The 23,311-nt window shown below is 38.0% G+C and overlaps 1 pseudogene; it reads left to right on the top strand.

The window, feature by feature from the left end:
• The first annotated feature begins 9,883 nt into the window (after positions 1-9,883).
• On the top strand, positions 9,884-18,989 carry LOC139942603 (uncharacterized; annotated as a pseudogene).
• The last annotated feature ends 4,322 nt before the right edge of the window (positions 18,990-23,311 follow it).

Below are 23,311 nucleotides of genomic sequence, written 5' to 3'. Positions count from 1 at the left end.
ATTGTGAAAATACTTAGCAATAAATCTTATAAAAGGGGAAAAATAAAAAATTAAGTGTAGAAAAAGAAGTGGTAGATATTCAAGTCGCCAGTCAGGTTTCCTATTTTTTCTTCAGTAGTTTTGTATTTTTGTTACAAAAGATTGCCAACATTATAAACTCATTGTTATCTTTATAGACATATCTCCCTTTAGCCGGCATATGTTACTCTGGCCAGCAAGCAAGCAAAATCCACAGACGAGGATGATACCTGCCCTACATCTCAACCAAGTGAGGAAGCTATGAGCGTATATCGTTCTCTGGCCATGATGCGAGAGTGCCAATTTGCAGGGGAGCAGTTTCGAAAGCTTCGCAGGTGAGGTTTTATATAACTATACTGTTGACAATACAATTTCCTTTCAACTTAAAGCCGTTGGACCCTTTCGGTAAACAGTGTTACCCAAGGCCCACACTTTGTGTACCATAACTTCTATATATCAAATAACAAACCTGTGACAATTTAGGCTCAATCGGTCATCGGAGTCGGGAGAAAACAACGGAAAAACCCACCCTTGTTTCCGCGCGTTTCGCCGTGTCATGACACGTGTTTAAAATAAATCTGTAATTCTCGTTAACGAGAATTTATATTGTTTTGCTGTTTTCTCAAAAAGTAAAGCGTTTCATGGAATAATATTTCAAGAGAAGTCTGTCACCATTGCCTTCTGTAAACCCTGAAAGTTATTTGTAAATCTGTGAACTTTAATTTTTTTTTCTGAACCGAAAGGGTCCAATGGCTGTTAAGGGACACACCGGCCGAATTGGGCTATTTGGGCTACAAAATAGACTAAGATATGACTTCAACGGTCTTCCAGTAATGAAGCAGAACAGTCCTTAATAAACATCATCAAATTTAGCCGTTTTTTAGTATTTTGAGACAAAAACGCAGGTCGCGTGATTGTTCTAACCAAAAAGTGGTACAAACAATCATGTGACCTTCCAGGCTAGTTTTACTTTCAGCCGTCTAAAAGTAACTTACTTTACCAAATTTAAATCTTTTTTTTACAAAATTATTAACGAATAATTGACGAAAAAGATCATGTATTCAAATTATCGCTACAAAATGTAAACAATGGTGAAAAATCTAACGTAAGCTTCACATTGAAAGAGTCTGTGTAATGGAAGCTTGTTATATGGCCGCTTTGGTTTTTTAAAATAATGTTTCGCTAAATACGTGACATTTTGATGATTTATTTTTTTATAGCAACCATCTATAAAAACATGATTCTACACCCCTAAATTGCGTAAACGGTGAGCCGGTGTGTCCCATTAATGCTGCTCATAAACAGTAATTTTTGAAGTGTAAAAGTTTCATGTCTATGTTTCTTCAACTGAATCAGGTACCTAAGATCTATGGGAGTGTCTCTTCCATCAGTGCGTGCCATGAGACACCAGCAGAATACACTAATCAGTGACAATATTGTCGGGAAATTGGTCCCTCTCCTTTTCAAGTCAAGAAGTGCTGATGGATCAAATGGGTTGCAGACGAGAGGTTCCATGTGTGACAGTAAAGGATGTCTCTGCAATGGTCCTTGATTATCTTGACAGGCATGGCAGGTAAGAAGTTTTCTTTTGATATTTCCCTGAATGGAAACGAACAAATGCAAATAAATAGTAGGACAAAAAGGCAGAAATTCATGAATAAAAATGGACTGACTCAACTTCTATTAAGTCTGAATAGGAAACTAGTTTCAGAAATACAAAGTGCAACTTTAGAATATTATTTCTTTGCATTTAATTGATGGCGCATTTTATTGATAAATTTTCTTTAAGCGCACGGTTCATTTAGGGCCGGTTCGGCAACCCTCACGATTGTCAATCGATTCAGCAGCGATTGTGAGACGATTGGTGGATATCTTCACACGCTTCAGTGCGCTGAGCTTGTCTGGTTGTCCGGAGTCCGAACAAAGGGGCTCTAATCGGACTTCTGTCCATTGTGTTTAGCTTTGAATGTATAGGTCGTGGACTATGAATATGAATTTAAAAGCTTAAATGTTCTAAGGCTTTATTTTTGCGCTGTTTTTTCCATTTCTAAGATACTCGTCAAAAGATAGCACACATACTTGTTTTAATCATGAAAAACGACGAAGTATAACCTGACATTCTACTTTACCTCTTTTTGTCATGTATTTCCTGGTTGGCTTCGCCTAGCGCTGGCACGTCAATGTACCTCACATGGGTGCATCATGTACATTGTACACTCGATTTGACCGTTCGAGACGAACTCAATTTTTGGTTGAACTAAGAATGTTTCCCAACTAATGTGTATGTTTTTAATAAATGTATGACCAGGTTGTTGAACTTGGGTGTAATCTGCAAATAGGATTGTAATCAGTACGTCCTCGTCAGAAGTTATAATTTTGAATACTTTTAATTTTAAACATACTGTTGGCATTGAAGAAGAAACACCATTGCATTAATTAGAAGACTGCAATAAAAAATACCAAATGTATGTGTGTGCAGTTGTTTGTTTTATGCTTAATTGGAATAAATTTACAGATCTTATTATCAGAACATTTTGTTTATACCCTTCCAGTTTTTAGGTTTAAGATAAAACTCTATAAGGTTGATCAGATAATCTCGTGCTTTAATATAAATTTGTTTCCTGGATAAGTGTAAATAAATTTGGAGTCCGATTTTGCGGGAAATCTGAAACATAAATATTAGAAATATGTGACATTATGAATGAATAGTTGAATCACTTTTTATTACTAAATCTCTTTTTTAAATGTGTGTGGCTCTGAAAAGAGCCGTTTGGTTTGGGTTTCTTGAACTTGTGGATGAGACGATTGTGTCGGTCCATGTCGGCAGCACTCTGAAAAACCTTCTTGCATCCTTGCTTGCACCTTCGATGTTCATCTGAAAGTGGTGACTGAAGACCCTCGTCCAAGTTAGCAAACTAAAGCGTACCCGCAGTCGCCCTTTGAGCGCACTCTAACTTCATAAGTAAGTGGGTGAAAACGTCATTTTGCTGTTACAACGCATCCGGCACCAGGGAAAACTGTTGTTTCGAAGAAAATCGACGAAGAATAACGGGAATTTTGCCATGTGTCTTTCAAGCCCGCAATTTAACGCTACATGTAAACAGCATCTAAATCTCACATGAATTATTTCTAATCTATATTAACACGTCAACAGGGTACACATGAGATTTAGAGTCACACATGACTAAAAGATTCCAGCAAGAATAATTAATTAACCAATCAAAAACGGTTATTAGCGTGCCTTAGCACCTTGTCAAAACTATACCCGGGATAGTTTCTCTCGCGGTCGGCTGTCTCACGGTGGTGGGCCACTCTGTCCCGGTCTTTGTTTATCCTACCTCTGCTGAGATTCCTGCGGTTTGGCGCTGATAAGATGTCACACCCTCCAGGGCTTTCAGCAGCACAGGGCTTATAATCCATCAACTGTGATTTTTAAATAACCTTTGCCAAAACAATTGTTCCAAACATGAATCTGTGCTGCTATTTTTTAGTATGCTAGGATGGTGTTTAAAGCCATTATACACTTTCGGTAAACAGTATTGTCCAAGTCCCACACTTCGTGTATCACAACTTATATATAAAATAACAATCCTGTGGAAAGATAGGCTCAATCGGACATCGGAGTCGGGAGAAAATAACGGGAAAACCCACTCCTGTTTTCGCGCGTTTTGCCGTGTCATGACATGTGTTTATAACAAATCCGAAATTCTCGTTAACGAGAATGTATATTGTTTTACCGTTTTCTCAAAAAGTAAAGCATTTCATGGACTTATATTTCAAGAGAAGTCTTTCACCATTACCTTCTGTAAACCCTGTAAATTATTAAATCTGTGAACTTTTTTTTTTTTTTCTGTACCGAAAGGGTCCAATGGTTTTAAATAACTTGTATTACAATTGATCCCTTATTGTCAAAAAACCCATCATGAATAAGGTTGTATGATTAGGCATCATCGTGGCACAATATTTTTACCCACGTGAAAGTTTGTTTTTACCCATCATGGAAGAGGACTGCATGGAAAACCTTCGTTAGGACAACCTACTTCCATGGAACAACATATGAACTACACGTTGATTGTTTTTGAACCTGTGATATTTAGTTTGAGAGGGAGGGTTACGTACTACGATCGTCGCATTTGCAGCATTAATAACATTTCTGCAGTTCATATATGCCAAAAAGCAACAGTTTAAATGATTTATTAACATAAATAAACTACTGTTTGTTCTTACTTTTGCAAGTAGAAAACATAAGTTTAGTTATAAAATCCCAAGTCACCGTCCATGCTCAAAATAAATGGGGAGTGTGACAACTTTACAACTTAACATGTACATGCACATGTACACTGTAAAAAAAACCTGTAAATATTTAAGTTTTTGGGGCAGTTAAATTAAAGCAAGGCAAGGTTTTTAAGGCCTTACTGAGTTTTGCTGGTAAATAAACACCAAGTTGCTGTTAATTAACATAACGACGTTAATTTACATAGTACACTTTTTTTTTTTACGGAAATGAGCCTGAAGAAAACGGCCTGGAATGGCCTAAAAATAACCGTTAAATACCAGTTTTGGGGCAATACAATAACAGCATGGCAACGTTTTGTTTGGTCTGACGGAGTTATGCAGGTAAAAAAACGACAACTTGTTGTTATTTAATTTTACGACGTTTATTTGCATGTTTTTAACAATGAAACTGTAAATTTAAGTTGTATGCCGTTTGTTCAGGATCGTTTCGGCAAAATACAGGTTTCCCGTGCGTGTGGAAAAAAAAAAAACAGTACAAATTAACGTTTTGGGGCAATAAAATTACAGCATGGCCACGTGTTTTGGGTCAAACGGAGTACTTTAAGTAAGTAAACGCCAACTTACTGTTCATTAACTTTACGACGTTAATTAACACACTTTTTACTCTGTAACTGTAAATTTAAATTGCTTGCTGTTTTTCAGGATCAATTGCGTACAGGTTTCCCGAGCATGTGAACAAACCCTTAGGGCCTATATATAAAAATACTCTTGTGTAAAAAAATCTTATTGGGGGGGGGGGGTAATCAAAGAATGGCAACACTTTGTGGTCTGACGGACTTTTGCAAGTAAGTTAACGCGAACTTACTAATGTTAATATTACTCTAACATGCCGCTGTAACTTTGACGGTATCTTACTGTAGTTGTACCCAGTAGTTTACTGTAACTGCATTTTACAGTTGTTTACTGTAATCCACAGTAAATTCCAGACAGCAGTTTGGTTGTACGCAATATTACTGTATTTTTGAAGGGATATTACTGTAAATTATACTTACAGTATTTTAACTGCTCAAACGTCACGTACACACGCCCACAATTGTCGGTTGCCAAGCATCACCCGCTCAAAAAGTTTACCGAACCACCATCTTGTTTTTTGGGTTGTGTGTAAAGTTTAGGTGAGTGTGTCATTCCATGTTTTGTTTGCCGCCAACTGGTAAAACTGTACCTTTTTTTTATTTTTTTTTTTCCCAAAGTGTTTAGAGAAAGATGTAGCTTAATCTGAAATCTATACTGACTGGTATCTGTGTAGGTAAAACACTTTTTTCGGGAGACATTGGCTGCGCTGAAGTGGCTCGTTGACCGTTCCGTTGATGTTGGTTCATGCTTGCTGGTCGTGTTGTTGTCTGGTCACAGTACGTGTATAACGTATGGTTCTGACTTACAGTGTTAGGACATGTACATGCACAGTAGGCCTACATCCATGGCGTTGTCACGACGACAGTGATTGAACTGTGTGTTTACTGTATACATGAAGTTGTGTTACCATAAACTACTACATTTTTGGCGAAGGTTGGGGCATGTGTAATGGGATAAAATTGCAGCCCCCTTTTTTTGTTACCCCTAGTTTACCTATGTGCTGCTCGGACTAGGGCGAGTCTAGGGGTGGGTGGTTGACTGGTGGTGTGTGATGAGTGGGTGATTGGTAGCAGGCTTTGCAACCAATCAGGGCTATTGAGGAAGGGATGTTTAGGGGTCAGTGACCAAACCCAAGAAAGTGGTTTGACACTTGGCCACTGGACACCGACAGAAGACGGATAGTGTTAGAATTAACCCTCCAAGTTCCTTCAATAATTACACTTTGCCTCTGTCGGACATCTACGTTGGATTGCGCCAGCCCAGCTGTATCACCACAATAATTATGTTCATCCCCTGTCCTGCTCTAGGCCGAATCCAAATCAAGAGAGCCAGCAGGACAGCGTGTCATCAACTGTTACCTGTTTTTCGTCGTAACCAGTTGTACCAGAACAGTAAATCCTGTCCCTTGATCAAGGACAAGGACCTGTTTCTGAAGTCTTCAAATTTGTCATCATAATCTTCACAGCCCTAATACCTTCAACTTTGCTGGAAGAACTTTTTAATTGTACACCGGAATCTTCAATTCAAGTTATCCTCCGTCCAAGTCCACCATCAACAGCTAGGCCATTCATTTATTTTTGTTTTATATTTCCATTGTATAAAGTTTCATTGTTATTTTTATTGCATTTATTATTGTCGAAACCCGCCGGGTTTACTTCTCGCTTTTGTATTTGAGATTTTGAGATCTCATTTGCATTGTATAATACAGCGTTTAAAGTCGCCTCTCCCTTTATAGTAGTCGGGATTTGAATAAAACTTTCGTTATATTTTATAACACCACTAAAACAGCGTGTCCCTTGTAAAATTTATTAGGTTTTAGCACAGAGTGCGCTAGCCGCACCAAAAACCTGTTACACATGCATTAAAAAATTAATGTTTAATTTAACGTTTATTTTAAGTTAGTCGTTAGGCTTTCGGTACAATTGAATTGAACTTGAAGTGACTGATACTATGATGGTATTGTGAGTGATATGCCTAGCTAGTCCTAGAAGTTGTAATAGAACAGTAGTACTACTAGTACTATAGTACTAGCTGTAGTAGTACTATACATTGTAGTAGGCCTGTAGGCCCTAGTAGTAGTAGTGTTAATATTATGATAAATGGATTTTTTATGAACTAAAAAGCTTAATGCCTGAGTGAGACAAAATCAGAAAGATAACACATTTTTTTAGTACGTTAGTCGTTAGTAATATTATATAGTACTACTACTAGTACTAGTAATACTACTATAACTAAACTAGGCGTATTAGGTCAAAACCTTTTGTCTACAACAATGACATGTATAACTGTCAATTATGTGATTTTTCCAGTGAATCTCTAAAGGCCTTTACCGTCCATTTTGAACTGCACAGAAACGTTGCTAATTTTGATTTTCCATGTGCAATATCTTCAATGTACTAGAAAATTTAAACATTTTGCAGCTTTCAAATCGCATATTTATAGAGATCATTGTCCAAAAAACACTGGTCCTACCAAACGTACAACTGATAGGCCTAGGCAAAGGGAAGTTTCCTTAAGTTGTCAGATTTGTGCAAAAACATTTGAAGACTTGCAAGCATTGTGCGCTCATTTTAAGAGCCACATTTTGAGTGGAGTTGAAGTTCAGTGTCCACAAAAAAGTTCAGAATAAAATCATCATTTTCTGCTCATTTATCACGAAAGCACAAGGAATGATCCATTAGTCTTCTTTCTGATACAGTGGCCCCAGTGCATGAAATATCAGATTCAGAACCAGTGGTAACTGCAGAACAGACTGCAGACCTATTCAGTAGTGTTGTTGGTGCAAATTGCACAGAAGAGGTCGAACAGGACATTTCTCTCACAACTGTCACTGTAGATCCTGATGCATATTTAAAACAATTGGCTCAGTTACCTGAAGCTACAATCAAAGCATTTACTGCCTGCCTCAATAATTCAAAATATTATTGAAGAGTTTCAAACCATTCATGATATAGGTCAGTCTCACTTGTTTCATAAATTGAAAGAAACATTGCTGGAGCTGAATTTAGAAGAAGATAGTTTCAGACTTGATCGACGATCTACATGGAACAGACCTTTTAAGAGAATGTAATAACGGTGTATTGAGATCAGATGTAACCCGTCAAACATATTTTAAAAACCAGTCTAATTTCGTAAAGCCCATTGAAATTTATTTGGGTCAGGATAGTGAAAGTGCAAAACAGCGGTTTTATCAGTACGTTCCAATCCAAGATACATTACAGTCTCTTTTCAAACAGAAGTCTGTAAGTGATCAGTATTGGGAAACACGCACGCATTTCCAAGACAAGTGTTTTTGAGGATGTGTCTGATGGCAAGTCGTTTTTAAAAAATCCTCTGTTGAAAGAAAATCACTCATCTCTTGCCATAATTCGTTATCAGGATTCATTTGAGGTTGTAAATCCTTTAGGATCTGGGAAAAAAAAAACATAAAATACTTGCAGTTTATCTAACTCTTTGCAGATCTTTTACCACACAATAGATCAGGTATAGATCACATGCAGTTGGTGCTTCTGTGTAGAGAGCAAAATTATACAGAATTTGGTGTAGAGGCAGTTTTCTCTCGATTAAATCAGGAACTAGAAAGCGATGGTTTTGTAGCACAAGGAACTTGCAGTAGAATTCTAAGAGGAACATTATGTGCCATTGCTGGTGACAACCTAGGCTCTCATAACATATCAGTGGGTTTACTGAAAACTTCAGTAAAAGCACGTACTTTTGTAGGTACTGCACAATAGACAGAGACACTTTCATAAGATCACCAGAAACTATTGGTCCTTTAAGAACTGTTGAGAACTATCAAGTTGCATTTCAGCGCTTGAAAGATAACCCCAGAGAGGTCAGTTGTTTGGGTATAAAAAGTGACTCAATTTTCAATAGACTGAATTACTTCCATGTTTGTCAGCCAGGGTTACCACCATGTCTTGGTCATGATTTATTTGAGGGAGTCGTCTCGTTTGATGTTGCATTGTACATCAAACATTTTGTAAACGTAAGGAAGTATTTCTCATATGAACAGCTGAACAGAACAATTTCGCAGCACAAATACCTAGGAAGTGGTTCCAACAACAAACCTTGCACTGTGAATACCAGTGGAGTAAAGTTAGGAGGACACGCCTGTCAAAACTGGTGTCTCTTAAGATTGCTTCCACTCCTTGTTGGAGATACAATAACAGAACCTTTGGTTGATGAAGTTTGGCAGCTGTGTCTGAAATTGAGGGTACTCATTGAGACAACTTGTGCTCCAAAAATTACAGCTGATCAGATAGCTTTCCTCCAAGTTCTTATTAATGAATACTTATCCTCTAGAAGAGCTTTGTTTCCCGAGAACACTTTTGAAGCCAAAACACCACTTTCTTGCTCATTATCCTCAACTCATAGTTCAGTTTGGTCCCTTAATGCGTTTGTGGACACTACACTTCGAGAGTAAGCACACATACTTCAAGCAGTGTGCAAGAAAGTTCCATTACTTCAAAAACCTCTGCAGTACTCTTGCCAACAGACATCAGTTACTGCAAGCATATTTAGGAACAGGATTTTGTTTCCTGCATCAGTTAATGTAGATAAAGGGGTAAACTTTCATGTTGTTGATTCCTACAACAGTCAAATCAAGAAGTCTGTTGAAAGTTTTTAACTTTCAAGAAGAAAGCACTGTGGCTGCACAGAATGTAACAGTAAAAGGCACTTTATACAGACATGGATTGTTTGTACCTGTTGATACTAATGGCGATGAATATACCTTTGCCAGAATTGAGCTAATACTAGTTCACTGCAGTTCAGAAGTTTACTTCGTAACACAGAAGTACCAGTCAGTATATCTAGCAGAATTGGGCCTTCATTCTGTACTTGACAAATATCATGCAACATTTGATTGTATCAATGTGGACAATTTACTGGACTACTACCCATTACCATTATACAAATAAACATGGTTTGTCATTCATCCCATTGCACCATGCCATTGCAGATTGTGTACATAAGTAACTGGTTAGAGTAAAACATGGACTTCATAAAGGATGAAATTCTGTCTGTTCTACCAACACTACAAGGACCCGTGTTGACGGCTATTGTTGAAAAGTTAGTTGAAGCAGGTGTTGAAGAAGAACAAGATTTCCAGTATGTTCAAGAGTCAGATTGGACAGTGTTCCTCAAGCCCATCCAAAGCCGTAAACTGATTGGTGCTTGGAAAGCAAAAGGTGAGTGTGTTATATTCAATCAAATTAAATAAATTTGTTTTACCGTACACCGATGTGTGATCACCCTCTACTAGGTGCTTTCCCAAGTCCTAACTGACTTGGATGTCTTAACCACTGAACCATCAGCTAGCCTGGGGTCAACAGGCCATAAAGTTTGAATCCTATCATGATTAGCAATGGGTACCACAAACTAACTAAATAGATGACTGATGTTTTGTCAATTGCAGTTTTGCCACCAATTATAACCCCTATTGAACAGTACACACATATTGACAGCTTTGAGAGTTACGTATCGAGATTGCTGGGATCATGTTTTCCCAAAGTAAACCTAGGGAGTCTAGATGTAACACAAGTGAAAGCAGCAATGTTTGTTTTGTAACACATTGAAAGATTTGCATGCAGTATCATGGCTTATCATAATATGACACACTTTCAATGAATCACAAGACCCAATCTATGTATGGAGTACGTACATGTGTGGTATAATAAATTTTGCAATTTTGTGTTTATCTTTAGCATCCAAGTCATGTTGATGCGCAGTCGGATGAGCCAGCGCCATCATGTTCTTCACTTACCCAGCCCCTGCAAGGTAGTGAAAATACACCAAGTTGTTCAACTACATGAAGTTCAAACTGGCCAGAAAAGTTTGACATGCCGTGGACCAAAATGCCTCCTGGCATCACTCATGCAGTTAAGAATGGGAAAATACCATCTCCTGCTGACCGTAGAAGTATGCTAAGAATAACTGTTGATTGTATGCAGACCATTCGCATGAACCCTACAGAGTCACAGTGCTCAACTGTTGCAAAACAAACTGTTGCAAAGTATCCAGATAGTTTTGAAGATATTACTGATGAAGGTGAAAAACTTGGTTGTGGATACTATTCTTTGCTGATGCAGCTGAAGACAAGAGTAGAGCATGTTAACAGGAACAACACAGTTGCACGCCACAGGAAAAGGAAACAGAGTATTGAACATACAGAGGGTGAACATGGAACAGCCTGTAGTAGACCTGTGGACACAAATGAATGCATCAATTGGCAACCAGAAGACTTTTCGGAAGACGAAACTCAAGAAAGCCTTGAAGCAAAGTGTGAAGCAATGAAGGATCTGTACAACCAACATGGACCAAGTGGAGGTACAGAAAATAGAGTAGATGAACTAATGGCTTTGACTTACTACCTTCAGCGAAGAGATCTAAATGCGGAAGATCCAGTTCCATCTGTCTGTGAGCTTGAGAAAAGGTGGCCATTTCTTTTTATCCCGAGATGCTTTTTCAGCCACTTCAAATACCTAACTGACATTGAAATCGTGACAGGTTTAGCCGAGTCCCTAAACAATAAGGGTAACAGGATCCACCGCTTCATGGCACAACAGAAAGAACATGTTCGAGGGCGAGTCAACAGTGTCTTGGCAGATATAGAGGCAGCCCTTCTTCAAACAGAGGATGAACAACGTGTCCAGCTGTAATTCTATTGATGATGGCATACTTTGGAGAGCCGCAAGATTCTTTACTTTTGCTAGCTGATGTAAGTTGATCATTTTACTTTTTCAGTATAATTTAAATATTTCTTTTGAATTAAATTGATAGTCCCCATACAAACTTTTTTAAACAAAGAATATGATGTAGGTATGTGACAATCCTGTGCATTGCAGTATATTTGTATGGGCCGCGGCGTCCGTAGCGTCTGTGTGACCTTCAATCGTTTTTGGATAGAAAACGTCCGAGTATTGCTTTTGTTGACACTTCGTTATGAGGGTTTATTTTAACCGTACCCGGACGCTTTTTTTTTTAACACATAGAGCACATATTCAGCTTTAACCTCGTCCCCAAATTTTCTGGCTGCGACATTAGAAAGTTTGGAAAAAAAGTTACTAAAAAAAAAAAGTTTTATCTTGTTCTTCAAAACTGTTGAGGAATTATAAAAAAGGTGAGTGGATCGCTTATTAAATCCCAAGAAGTGATTGATGTACTTGTTTTCTACCTTTTTGCCAAATTTGAAGAAGATTGAGTTTTAAGCAGTCACCTTTTTGAGATTTACAAACGCCGATGTCATCCCGAGAATTGTAACGTGAAAGGTCAATAGATGGAATTTTCCGTCCGATAAATCATCTGTTTAAACCCAATAAACATCGACAAAATACACAAATTTTAGGTTTAATATGTGGTTTTATGTGTCAACAAGTCATTTTTCACATTATATTTGCAAACTTAGCTTTGATAATGCTGATGATTGATGATTTAAAAGCCTACCCTGCTCACCAAATTTATGAATGAAACTGTCTATGCAGGTCACATGACTGGTATGAAGCGCTCTGATTGGCTGATGATTAGTGTTTACAAAACATAGCTATCTTACTTTCGTTTTTCATGGCCCTTTTTTAATGGTTACCAGTCCAGTATCAGTGATTAACTTCTTAAAATGTTATTTTGATTTGATCCAGGATATTAATTTCCTGTAGACCTAAGAGTAAGGGCTAAAAAGAGAAAAACTTCCACGATTTTAAGTAAAATAGTTTTACTATTATAAATTTTTTTTTTTTTTTTTTTTTTTTTTTTTTTCCATCCATCTGATTTGGGAAAGTTTATCATATTGTTTATTGGTTTAACAAAAAGGGTAGGATGTGTTACACACATTAACAAAAATTGTGATAAGATATATAGCCATTTACAGGGATGTGACTCCTGTTTTAAAATGGAATTTTGTGGGGGGGTTTTTTCCCTAAAAAAAGAAACTCTGTTTTTGTTTATGCCCACAACCAATTTTTTTTCTTTCTTTTCTTTTTGGAAAAAATCTGACAGAAATGGAGACTAAACATATTGCCCCAAATTGCAGAGTAGTGCTATTAAAATTACAGATATATTTTAATAATAAAAATAATAATATTATTAATAATTTATTGGAATTCACTTTGTTTTCAAGTTTTCAAGCACAAAGGCTTATGTTTCATGCTTTTTTGTTTTTCAATAATCTATCACATCCCTGCATTTCTTAACAAAAAATTCATGGCCTATTGAAACTTTGTAATATAATTTTTTGTCTATCCCCCCCCCCCATTCTTTGGGCCTTACACAATAAAGTAGTTGGACCATTAAAGTGCAGGTGTTCATGGAGTGAACTGTGTAGGGCCACAGGTGTTTGTCTGGTAACAATCTAAAAAATATCTTTACTTCATATACAGATCTGATATTCAGAAAGTAAACAAGGTTTGAGCGTCTCAACCAAGATCAAAAGGAAACAAAACTCCATAAAGAAGAAAGGTGCAAGAATTGTACAGACCAGATAGTGTAGGCTAGCTAGGCCACTATCAAAAGCTAAGTTAATCATCAGAATTGGTGGTTAATCATCAGAATTGGTGATTAATCATCAGAACTGGTGATTATTCTCTCAATTTACAAATAAAATTGTTGTTACACCAACTTAAAAAATAGATAATTAATGACCTAGTTTTATTGATTTGTCATCCCATTTTCATCCTGTGAGCATGCCGAAACCACGTTGGTGTGGCCCAACCCCTGCAAAGCCAGGACGTGTCGTTCAACATCTTAAGGAATTGTACAGTCCTGCTCCTTCTGAGCAAGAAAACTTGAAGATCGGACATGTGCTCCTTTTGTTTTGTGATCATGAGAAGTCAGTTAAGAAGACCATCCATGCTCTCTGTGAACTACTTCCAGCAGCATGCACTACTGCTCCTCTAATGAAACCAATTCTTAAAAGATTTGATTCATTCAAGAATCTAAGTAGAGAGACTGAGAACCTTAAATTTATGGATTTCTGTGATGAACCATTCACAGCCTTTTCATCTCCTGAGCAACAAGAACCAGAGGAAAGAACCTCACACCCTCAGAACCCAGATCCTGTGGCAGTGCAAGATGAGGCCTTTGAGCAAGGACCTTCCCTCCAACAGACAACAGACCCTGTTCCAGGACCTTCAAGTGATCCAGGACCTTTTCCAAGACACAGGGGTAGTGAACTTACACCTCGGAAATTGAAGTTAAGGAAAAGACTTAAATTCGTCTCTGAACGATCGAGCACAGAAAAGAAGAGATATCTGAAGCGCATCAAACACTTAAGTGAGAAAGTGAAAATTCAGAAAGTGAACAAGATTAAGTGTCTCAACCAAGATATCAAAAGGAAACAGAACATCATAAAGCAGAAAGATGCAAGGATTGTGCTGCTAACGAAACGCATCAAGGAACTGGAAAACTTGCTGCAAAAACCTGCTTTGCAACCTGAGCCTGCACAGAGCAAAGAGACATTGAAAAAACTGAACCGTAGCCACAAGCGGCTGAAACTTTCCAACAAGAGAAAACACAAGAAGGTTACAACTGAATTTGTACCAAAGAAAAAGTACAAGAAGGTAAAGACAGAACTCATCAGAACAAAAGATGAACTGTGCAGAAAAGACGAAAACCATTGTGAACTTCAAGAGAAATTAGCCGAGATGGAGACAGACAAAAACGAGAAAAAGAAAGAGACAAAAGCAGATGGCAAAACATACAGCACTGGAACACGCTTGGAAGTATTTGACTATATTATAAACCAAGTACCTACGCAAAATATTCCAACATTGATCCAGAGTTCTGCCAAACGACGAGGCGAAACATTGACCTCTATACCTCATAGATCAACTGTTGAGCAGATGGCAAGGGAGCTTGCAAGCATTGCAGACCTGCAAAGTGCCGAGTTGGTGATGAACACTGAAAACCTAACCCTTGGCTTTGATGCCACCACACAGGAAGGAGTTCATATAAACAGTATACATGTGACGACACAAAATGACTGCAATGTTATTGCAGTAGATGAGTTGCCAGGGGGCACCGCCGAAAACTATTTTAATCACATCACCTCTTCGATAGATTACTTGGCTGTGACTTACTCCGATTTTCATAACGAGGATTACCAATGTTGTCGTTCCAAGTTTATATCCAACATCAGTAATACTATGAATGACAGGGTAGCAGTAAATCATGCAACAATAAAGAAGTTGGACGAGTGTTGGGGCAAGACCCTTAATGAACTAAATTGCCATTTACACCCTCTTGACACAATCGCAAGCACGAGCAGATCTGTCTTAAAGTCCTTGGAAACAACCAAAGGTGATCTATTTGGCAAAGACTGTGTTGCAGCAAATATTGTATTGCAGGTCAATAAGCTCAGATACAAGGACGGAAAGGGCGACCCTAAGGGATTTAAGACATTTCTGAAGGACAACGGCATACCTATGGGTATAATTCCGAGGTACAGGGGAAACAGGTTTCACGTTATATTCCACATTTGTGGTAAACTTGTACATCACCACAAACTGTTTCTCCAATTCTTCTCCTCGGGAGCCTGCTCATGTGGTGGATTGGTGGCAAGTGTAAAGAAAGATTTCGAGAGTGAAACAGGAAAGATAGAAATGCAAGTACTGGGGCTACTTGGGAAGTTACTAACAGGACCATGGATGCAACTCTTCTATACCTCCTCACAAGACACCCTTAGCCATATCGATGGCATTGGAATGGTGAAAGAGATTTTGTCAACCCTTCAGCAAGAAGCCAAAAGCCCAGGAGATACTCTGGTGAGGAAGACAGATTTCTTTGGGAGACAGCTGGGAGAAGATGCCACCTTAACATCACTTCAGGCCGACCCATCAGACCTTGGTCAATTCAATAAGATGATGTCAAGCTGTTTAGTGGGGATTATCAGGGTACTGGAGCGCCAATACAAACGCTACTTTCAACTGGAGTTAACGGATAAGCTACAAAGAGAGACACTGACTGCGAGACTTCACAACATAGACGCAGAGGAGATAATGGGTACCTTCAGTGCAAACAAAGAAAGGGCCAAAAATGCCAACATCGACTTCATCTCAGCCAGAATGCGTGCAAGAAAAAATAAGGTTGTTCCGTGGCTAGATAGTAATCAGACAGGAAAAAGGCAGAGCATCGTAACATGGGCAGTTGGAAGAGCCAGGAATCGAAGGAAAGTCAGCCGGATGAAGGATAGTGAATTAAAAGAAGAAATGTCACGGCGAGCTGCAAACAAAAGACAGCAGAAGTCTCAAAAGGAAAGGAAAGAAATAGAAAAGAAGATGAAAGGTCTCGATGTCTGCCAGTTAGAAACATCATTTCCAGAGTTATCTGCAGACGCTCATTCAGTCCTAAAAGACATCCTCATAGGAACCATCGTTGGGCATAAGATTAGTCACTCCTGGTACGATGAACACACAACTTCAAAGACCACATACTACGGGAAAGTGGAAAAGCTGAAAACAAGAAAGGGAAATGGTTATTGTTACAGGGTTGGGTACTGGTCAGTAGATGAAACATATGAGGATGCAACAGATTATGACGTCAATAAGTTTGCTCTGGCTGCAGACTTTGTTTGTGAAGACCTAATTATCTGCTAAGAAACTGACCTCTGAGGATTGTGTTGATTATTTCTACATGTATTTTGATGTCCTTTTTTGCCATTATTTGCACTCTAAGAGATTGTGAAGGAGGACACTTTTGTAAAGCATTGATTTTTGTATACATGGAAACCGTTTTTTTTTTTATTTTTTCATGTCTTAACACAAACAGATATACTCCCTAACACCTGCCCCAAATTAACAAACCATTGTCTTGGCCTTTTTAAGCATTGTTTTAGCTTTACAATGACACAAAGTTTGTTAAAAAGGACCCCAAAATAAGAAAGTTACGGACTTTGGGCTTCGGCTTGAAAATTGCTCGAAAATGGGTCTGTGCGGTCACAGCTCAAATCCTATGCCCTATATAGTTTACCATTAAGACGATGGCCGCAATTATCCCAAATTCACGCCACTTAAATGGCCATAACTTTTTTTTTAAGAGTCACAGAGCGAAGTTCTTTGCATCATTGGAAAGGTATTGGTAAGGGCTTTCCAGTGATACTTAACTTATAAGCTTTTTTGCAACTTCAATTTTTTTGTCACATACCTATATGATGACTTCCACTGTCAGCTGTTTGAGTAGTTGAAGGACACAAAGGGCTGATGAGTGATTTAATTGAACTTTTTCACCTATTTATCAGCCAGGCATACACAATTTGGTAATTAAAAATTATCTTTTTTCGATTCATCTTTTAAAAATATTGATAATGAAAAAGTACTAAAGCCCGTTATACAATGTTCTGTGCAGTATATTAATTGACCTTTTTTCCCTTCCTCCATTTAATGCAGATAACAGATACAACAGCAGAGATTGCCGAAGACCTTCAAATCATGCATACACCCAGGCTGGTTATGCAAGGTACCAGTAAATAATGCTTTCAACATTTTATAATTTGTTCTGTACTCCCCTGCCCCCATTCTCATAGCAGACTTGCGAAAGTCCACTGAATCCTAAACCACATCTGGTTTGCCAGTAGTGCCTTTACTAAAGGCTAATGCAGTATGAACTCAGATGAACCCAGTGGCACACATGCTCTTATCTTACCTATGCCAGGGATGGGAGGAGAGGGGTATTTTGCCATCACTGGGTTGGTCTGAGTTTATATCGTCATATTTTTAGGCCTTAAAATTAAGCTACACGCGGCAACCAAGATGTAAATTAGGATTCAGTGCAATACTGGAAGTCTTATAGACCGTGCCCATACCCTCTCTTTATTTAAAGTAGCAATATTTGAAAATGTTGCTAAACTAAATTAATCAGTCAAGTAAAATTTAGTAGAGAACAATGTGCAGTCAATTTACATCGTCCAGCATTTTGTCGGTTACCTGATTCTGCTAAGCTAAACTTTTGTATGCTTAGCAAATTTGGCTAGTCGTTATTCTCTCAAACTAAACAAATTCTATGCTTAGCCCATTCATGTGTAAGCAGCTCTATAAAACTGGACCATGTTCTTTCAAGGGTTGAATTCATTTGTCAGTTGCTGTTATATACAGTAATGTGTGGTTCACATGACACGTCATTCATTGTGTACTGTTGTGCAGCCCGGTTTAATTCATTCCAATATGATGGGTTTCTTTTACAGAAAGTGTTTAAAATTTGTGTTCTTACTTTTATAGGACAATCAATTCTTACTGCAGTGAGGTGGGCGGTTTGCATTGATGGCAAAGTGTGCTGCACCTCAGATGATTTCACTGTGGGACTTTCCTTCCTTTTGTGCATCCTACTACGTGTTCAATTTAGAGTATCAGGCAGAAGCAGCAACAACACTAGAATTCATACAGAGGTAATGTTATTTTTGTTGAAATGAATCCCGGACACCACCCCAGATACAAGGTTCAAGCAGAGAACCATTTTGAACCTGTGTGACTTGTTCGGCTGATGAAGACTCAATCGGGTCCTCTTCCCCAAGTACGGACGGTCTTCTCACAAGATCACCTTAAAAAAAAGTACATTTACCTGTGTCTCACTTCAGCAGCTGAAGCTGATGAACAATCCTGGAAAGGAAATAGTTGTTTATCTTTAACAAGTTTTGTTATGCTACTCTTACATTTCAGTTATAACTTACACATAAAGGCCTTTAACACTTTGAAATAGTGATATAAGATCTTGAAGAAGCATTGCGTAGATTTACAAATCTTTCTCTTGCTGCGTTCACAAACTAAACATGATGCATTTTGACAGTGGTTTGCTGAACAACCTTTAGTTTGGGGTTTGAAGTCCACTGCAGCTACGTACAACTGAAACAAGACACCAAAGAAAAGTTATCGTGGGACAGTATGTTAACTAATCAAAACAATACAAACAGTAACAGTTTGTCTTTATACTTTTAATGGGAATTCAGCAATATTGAACATTTTTCTTGAGAAGTAGCACAATTTGAATGTTTTTATGACATCACTTTCCAATCAGTTAAACTTAATTTAGACTATGTTAATATCATGCCCAGAAGTTATCACTGCCAGTGTTGATTTTTATTTGATTTTATGATTCGTTGTTTAACTTCTAGGAAGTGAACACATAAATCCTGGTTTTTGATGGATTACCATGCTGCTCAATAACAGCCAGTAAATAAAATGTCTCCTTGTCCATAATTTGTTCGAAGCTACCGATTCCGTCGACCACAAATTAACCCATCAAGTGGTCCCATGGCACTTTTTCCTTGTGGGAAAAAAGCTCCAATTCCCGTCTTCTGCAACTGTACATAGGTATCATTTAGGTTTACACATAGGCACCTGGTGTTGGGATGACATATGTGTTCTATTCATCCATCCGGATGAAATTCTGGCTGCTTTGTTCAAAGTTTTTGTCGACGAGGCCTGTTTCTATAACCAACACAAAAACAGAAGTGTCATCAAAGTCGGATTGTAGTTCATATACTCGTTGGCCCAACCTCCACATCAATCTTCAAAGACCGCAAATATTTATCAACACACCGTGACACACGGAAAAAAGTGATTTATCTGTACTGCTGTATATCCAAGTACGAAATATCCTATAACCAACTCTTCGACATTCCACACCTGCCCGTAGATCATGACTTCAGCTGGAAGTGGAAGACCTCCCGGAGCTACAACAAATCCACAGAGAAGCAACCAAACTACCTGAAGGGATAAAACAATAAAAATACAAAACAAAAATTAAACAGAATAGTTATAACGATATGTTGAGGACACTGCAAATCTATCTCCGATTTAGAATAGTATAACAATGTCATTATGACTTATTAAGGGGGGGGGGAGCAATCACTACCAAAACATTTGTGACTTGATTCCTCCATTGTTACAGATAGGTGTAACTTAATTTGTGTAATACGTAGCGTTTACGGAAAAAAACGTTTTCCATAACATTGACGGTAATTTACTCATAGTGCCTATAAAAGTAACATGACACTTACAATGAATTCAAGAATCATGTTTCCTTTGGAGATCGTCGACTCCGTGCTTTTAGATGCTGAAAGTCCTCTCCCTTTTACTTTCCCTTCTGATCCGTCGTAGGCCTTAGTGGTTTTTCATGCAATGGTGTTTCGTTGAATGCTGTTCAGAAATACCTTATCTTGGAATTCCGCGTTTCCAAGAAACCATCTTGCTCTTGCGCGTGCGTAGTCCATTACAAGGCACTACACAGTGGTAACACACATCTGTGTATGGGTTAAAACCCAAATTGATATTCTTTATCCCTGATGCAAATTAAACATCTATGTACACTTGAGCTCCATTTGTCGTCAAAAAGTAGGATAATAACAGCAATAATGTCTCCGTAAAGCAATAATGTCTCCGTTACCGATAATGTTTTGTTATTTTTCCTTATTCCCTCTTGTCGATTAACTCCTTTTAATGATTCTCTTTAATTCCTTCTCTTTATTTAACCATAATCAAGCCCTGGGTTCGCAACTACTGACCTGTTCTCTGATTCTGATCTTTTCTCCAAGCCAGCCAAATTACAACTGAAAATGCAGCCTAAAAATACCCACTGCTGCAGCCTGTGGTCAGCACATGCTGTCCATGTGATCACCACGCGGGGATCACGCGTCGTGCACACACAGTGTATGTGCCCGGCACCGCTGACGCTGGCTCTGGAACTAGGTTAGCAATGGCGCCCCCATGCGACTGTTTCGCCACAATACTATCAACAGCTCTCATTTGCTAGACACCAAGTTAATTTTTATGCTAGCAATTATTTTGAATATAATTATACCAACATTGTGCAGTGCCTGTATTCACCATATATGGTGTGAATTAATTTCAAAGTTACACAAGGGACGGTAAAACTCGTGAAAACCATTAACCTTTCATGTATGTGCAGTTTTTAACTTTGAATATTATGACAATCCATACAAAGGAACAGTTATTGGTTAAAAATAAAAGATCTGTTCAAAATAAAACGTCGCTTGTGTACAGAGGTTGTGTTTAAGTTGTATTTTTTAGAAAAATCACAATTAACCCATATGAGGCTATATTATATAAACTTGTCAATAATTACTAATAATGAGGACTGATTGAAACTATCCTGCTTTTCAAGTGCAACCTCTCATCGTGTCCAAAATAGCCCTCTCCCCCTACATCACACTGGGAGGGGGTTACATCTGAAAAAAACAAAAATTAAGCAGTTTGCTGATTGGTTGTATTACCTTCATAAAAATTAGGGGGAAAATCCTCCCATACAACATATTTTCTTTCATCTTGAAGTCAAAAGATTTAACAGCTGTGTCTGAATCAGTGATTTTTTCTACTTCTACAGAGAACTGTATGCATCTGTTTGTTTTCAGCAAACGTAACCATTTTCTACAAAGCCTTAGACACAGGCTCGTTGTTCATTTTGGTTTTTGGTTTAAAATTTTAACAGCTGGACAACCAAAAAACACCCTCATCATTTTCATTAGTTACACTGACATTTAGATTTGATGGCAATTTTAATAATCTGAACTTGTATCGATGCTTCCATTGATTCCATTTAACTTGTCATTTGATATTGCGTCAGATAGGATCAGCTGAGCCTGTGTCAGACCTTTTCGTTTCAAAACTGAAAACACAAAATCCAAACTATGTTTACTTTAAGAAAAAAATAAAAAACTTAATTATTTTAGGTAGAATTTGAAATGTCGATTTGAAACCAACGGTTCTCTTCAGAACCATCCCAACTCATTAAAAACTTGTCAGAGTTTTCACACAAGCTCACCGGAATACCAAAAAATATAGCGCTTCTTTCTGCCTCCCATATCCAGGGATGCGGAGGCGCTTTATTTTTTTGTATTCCACTCGAGCTCGCGTGTGAGAACGACTTTATCTTCCAGTCTTACTTGCAACGCGCAAAATTAGAAATTTCAAAGCGCCAGGGGTAATAATGTGAAGCAGAGCTGTATACTGGGAGAATTGCGACAACTTGCGATTATGAGCCATTTTGTGTCCAAAACAAACGCGGGGGACCAGACTAACGTGGAGTACACCGCGTATTAAACATGTAGGATGTGACGTCCCACGGCGACCCGACTACTTGTGCACACGAACAAAATCCACCGTTTTGTATCGAGTAAAACAAAGATTCTTCTGTAGTTTTGAGCAGATCAGCTCGGAAACAATGTTCTGCCAAACAGGTAGTGATATAAAATCGTTTCACCTACCACCCATGATCTTGTACGTTAAAGTTGTATGCATGTGAAAAGTTTGTTTTGATACTGAACTCACAGAACTCATGCCGAGTCAGTCGGCGACTGTGTAAACAAGTTTAATTAAACAATACAGTGACAAATGTGGAACATGTCATTTCTGAAATTCTTAACTCTTGAATATTTAATAACTGTTTACACAAAAATGTACAGGACAAAACACAGAGAAGAAGAATGCCTCAGTTCGTTCATGGTGGTACTGACTGATGGAGCATGAAGGAAAGATTTCCTTCCTGGTTTGGAGCCAAAAATTTGTTCAATGTCGACTCTGTCCGTGTATCTACTGTTCACAAATGCAATGGCTAATATACAAAAAAATTGTCAAAAAAAACAAAACAACCCAAAATGAGCCATGACTATTGATTACTGGACCAGTGGCCATGGTGGCTCAATGTCTTTTTGTCAAATGTTTTGAGCCATTATTGTGAACAGAGGAGCCGGCATTTTTGGCTCAAACTATATTTTCCTGTATTCCACTCGCGCTTGTGTGATAACTTATAATAGACTGACTAAAATTTGATACTACATGTACAATTATAGTAATAAAGGGGGCTGCATACCTGTTAAACAATTATTCTGATACTACCACCAGTGTACATGTAGTACATGTATGTACATGTACATGTTGTTAATTTTTAATTTTGCTGCCCCGATCTAGTTACGACCAATCTTTTAATGGTTGACACAAAAGGAAATCTTCACACATGACACATCGTAAACCTCATGTTTGCAAGTGGACATAGCTGTGTCATAAATACTTCTTGCCCCCCCCCCCCAACCCTGCAAATCAAAAGACTAAGATAAAAAGGCAAAAGTAGTACAGTTAGTGACCAGTATGAAAAATACATTTTATACATCATCAGGCAACATGATGATGTAAGATTCCACGAACAAGTTATGCCACTTACGTATGTGATCTAGAAAAACAGTATTTTAATATTTAAAAAACAAAACCACGGCAAAATGTACATAAAATATCAGTCATTCTTACTCATATTAAAACTCTCTCATTAATCAACTTGTTGATTTGTGCTACCTGGCTACAAGTGTGAATTTGTGCTTGAATTTGGAGCTCTGGTACGTCATCTGGCTTAATTGGCTGACAAGCTAAAAAATATTGGGTGCATCCAAAAAGGACTTCATGTATCTGAGTTCATCCCAATAAATTATTTC

Source organism: Asterias amurensis, chromosome 10 (assembly GCF_032118995.1).
Source record: "Asterias amurensis chromosome 10, ASM3211899v1".
Classification (NCBI taxonomy): domain Eukaryota; kingdom Metazoa; phylum Echinodermata; class Asteroidea; order Forcipulatida; family Asteriidae; genus Asterias; species Asterias amurensis.
This window is presented reverse-complemented; position numbering and strand designations above follow the sequence as displayed.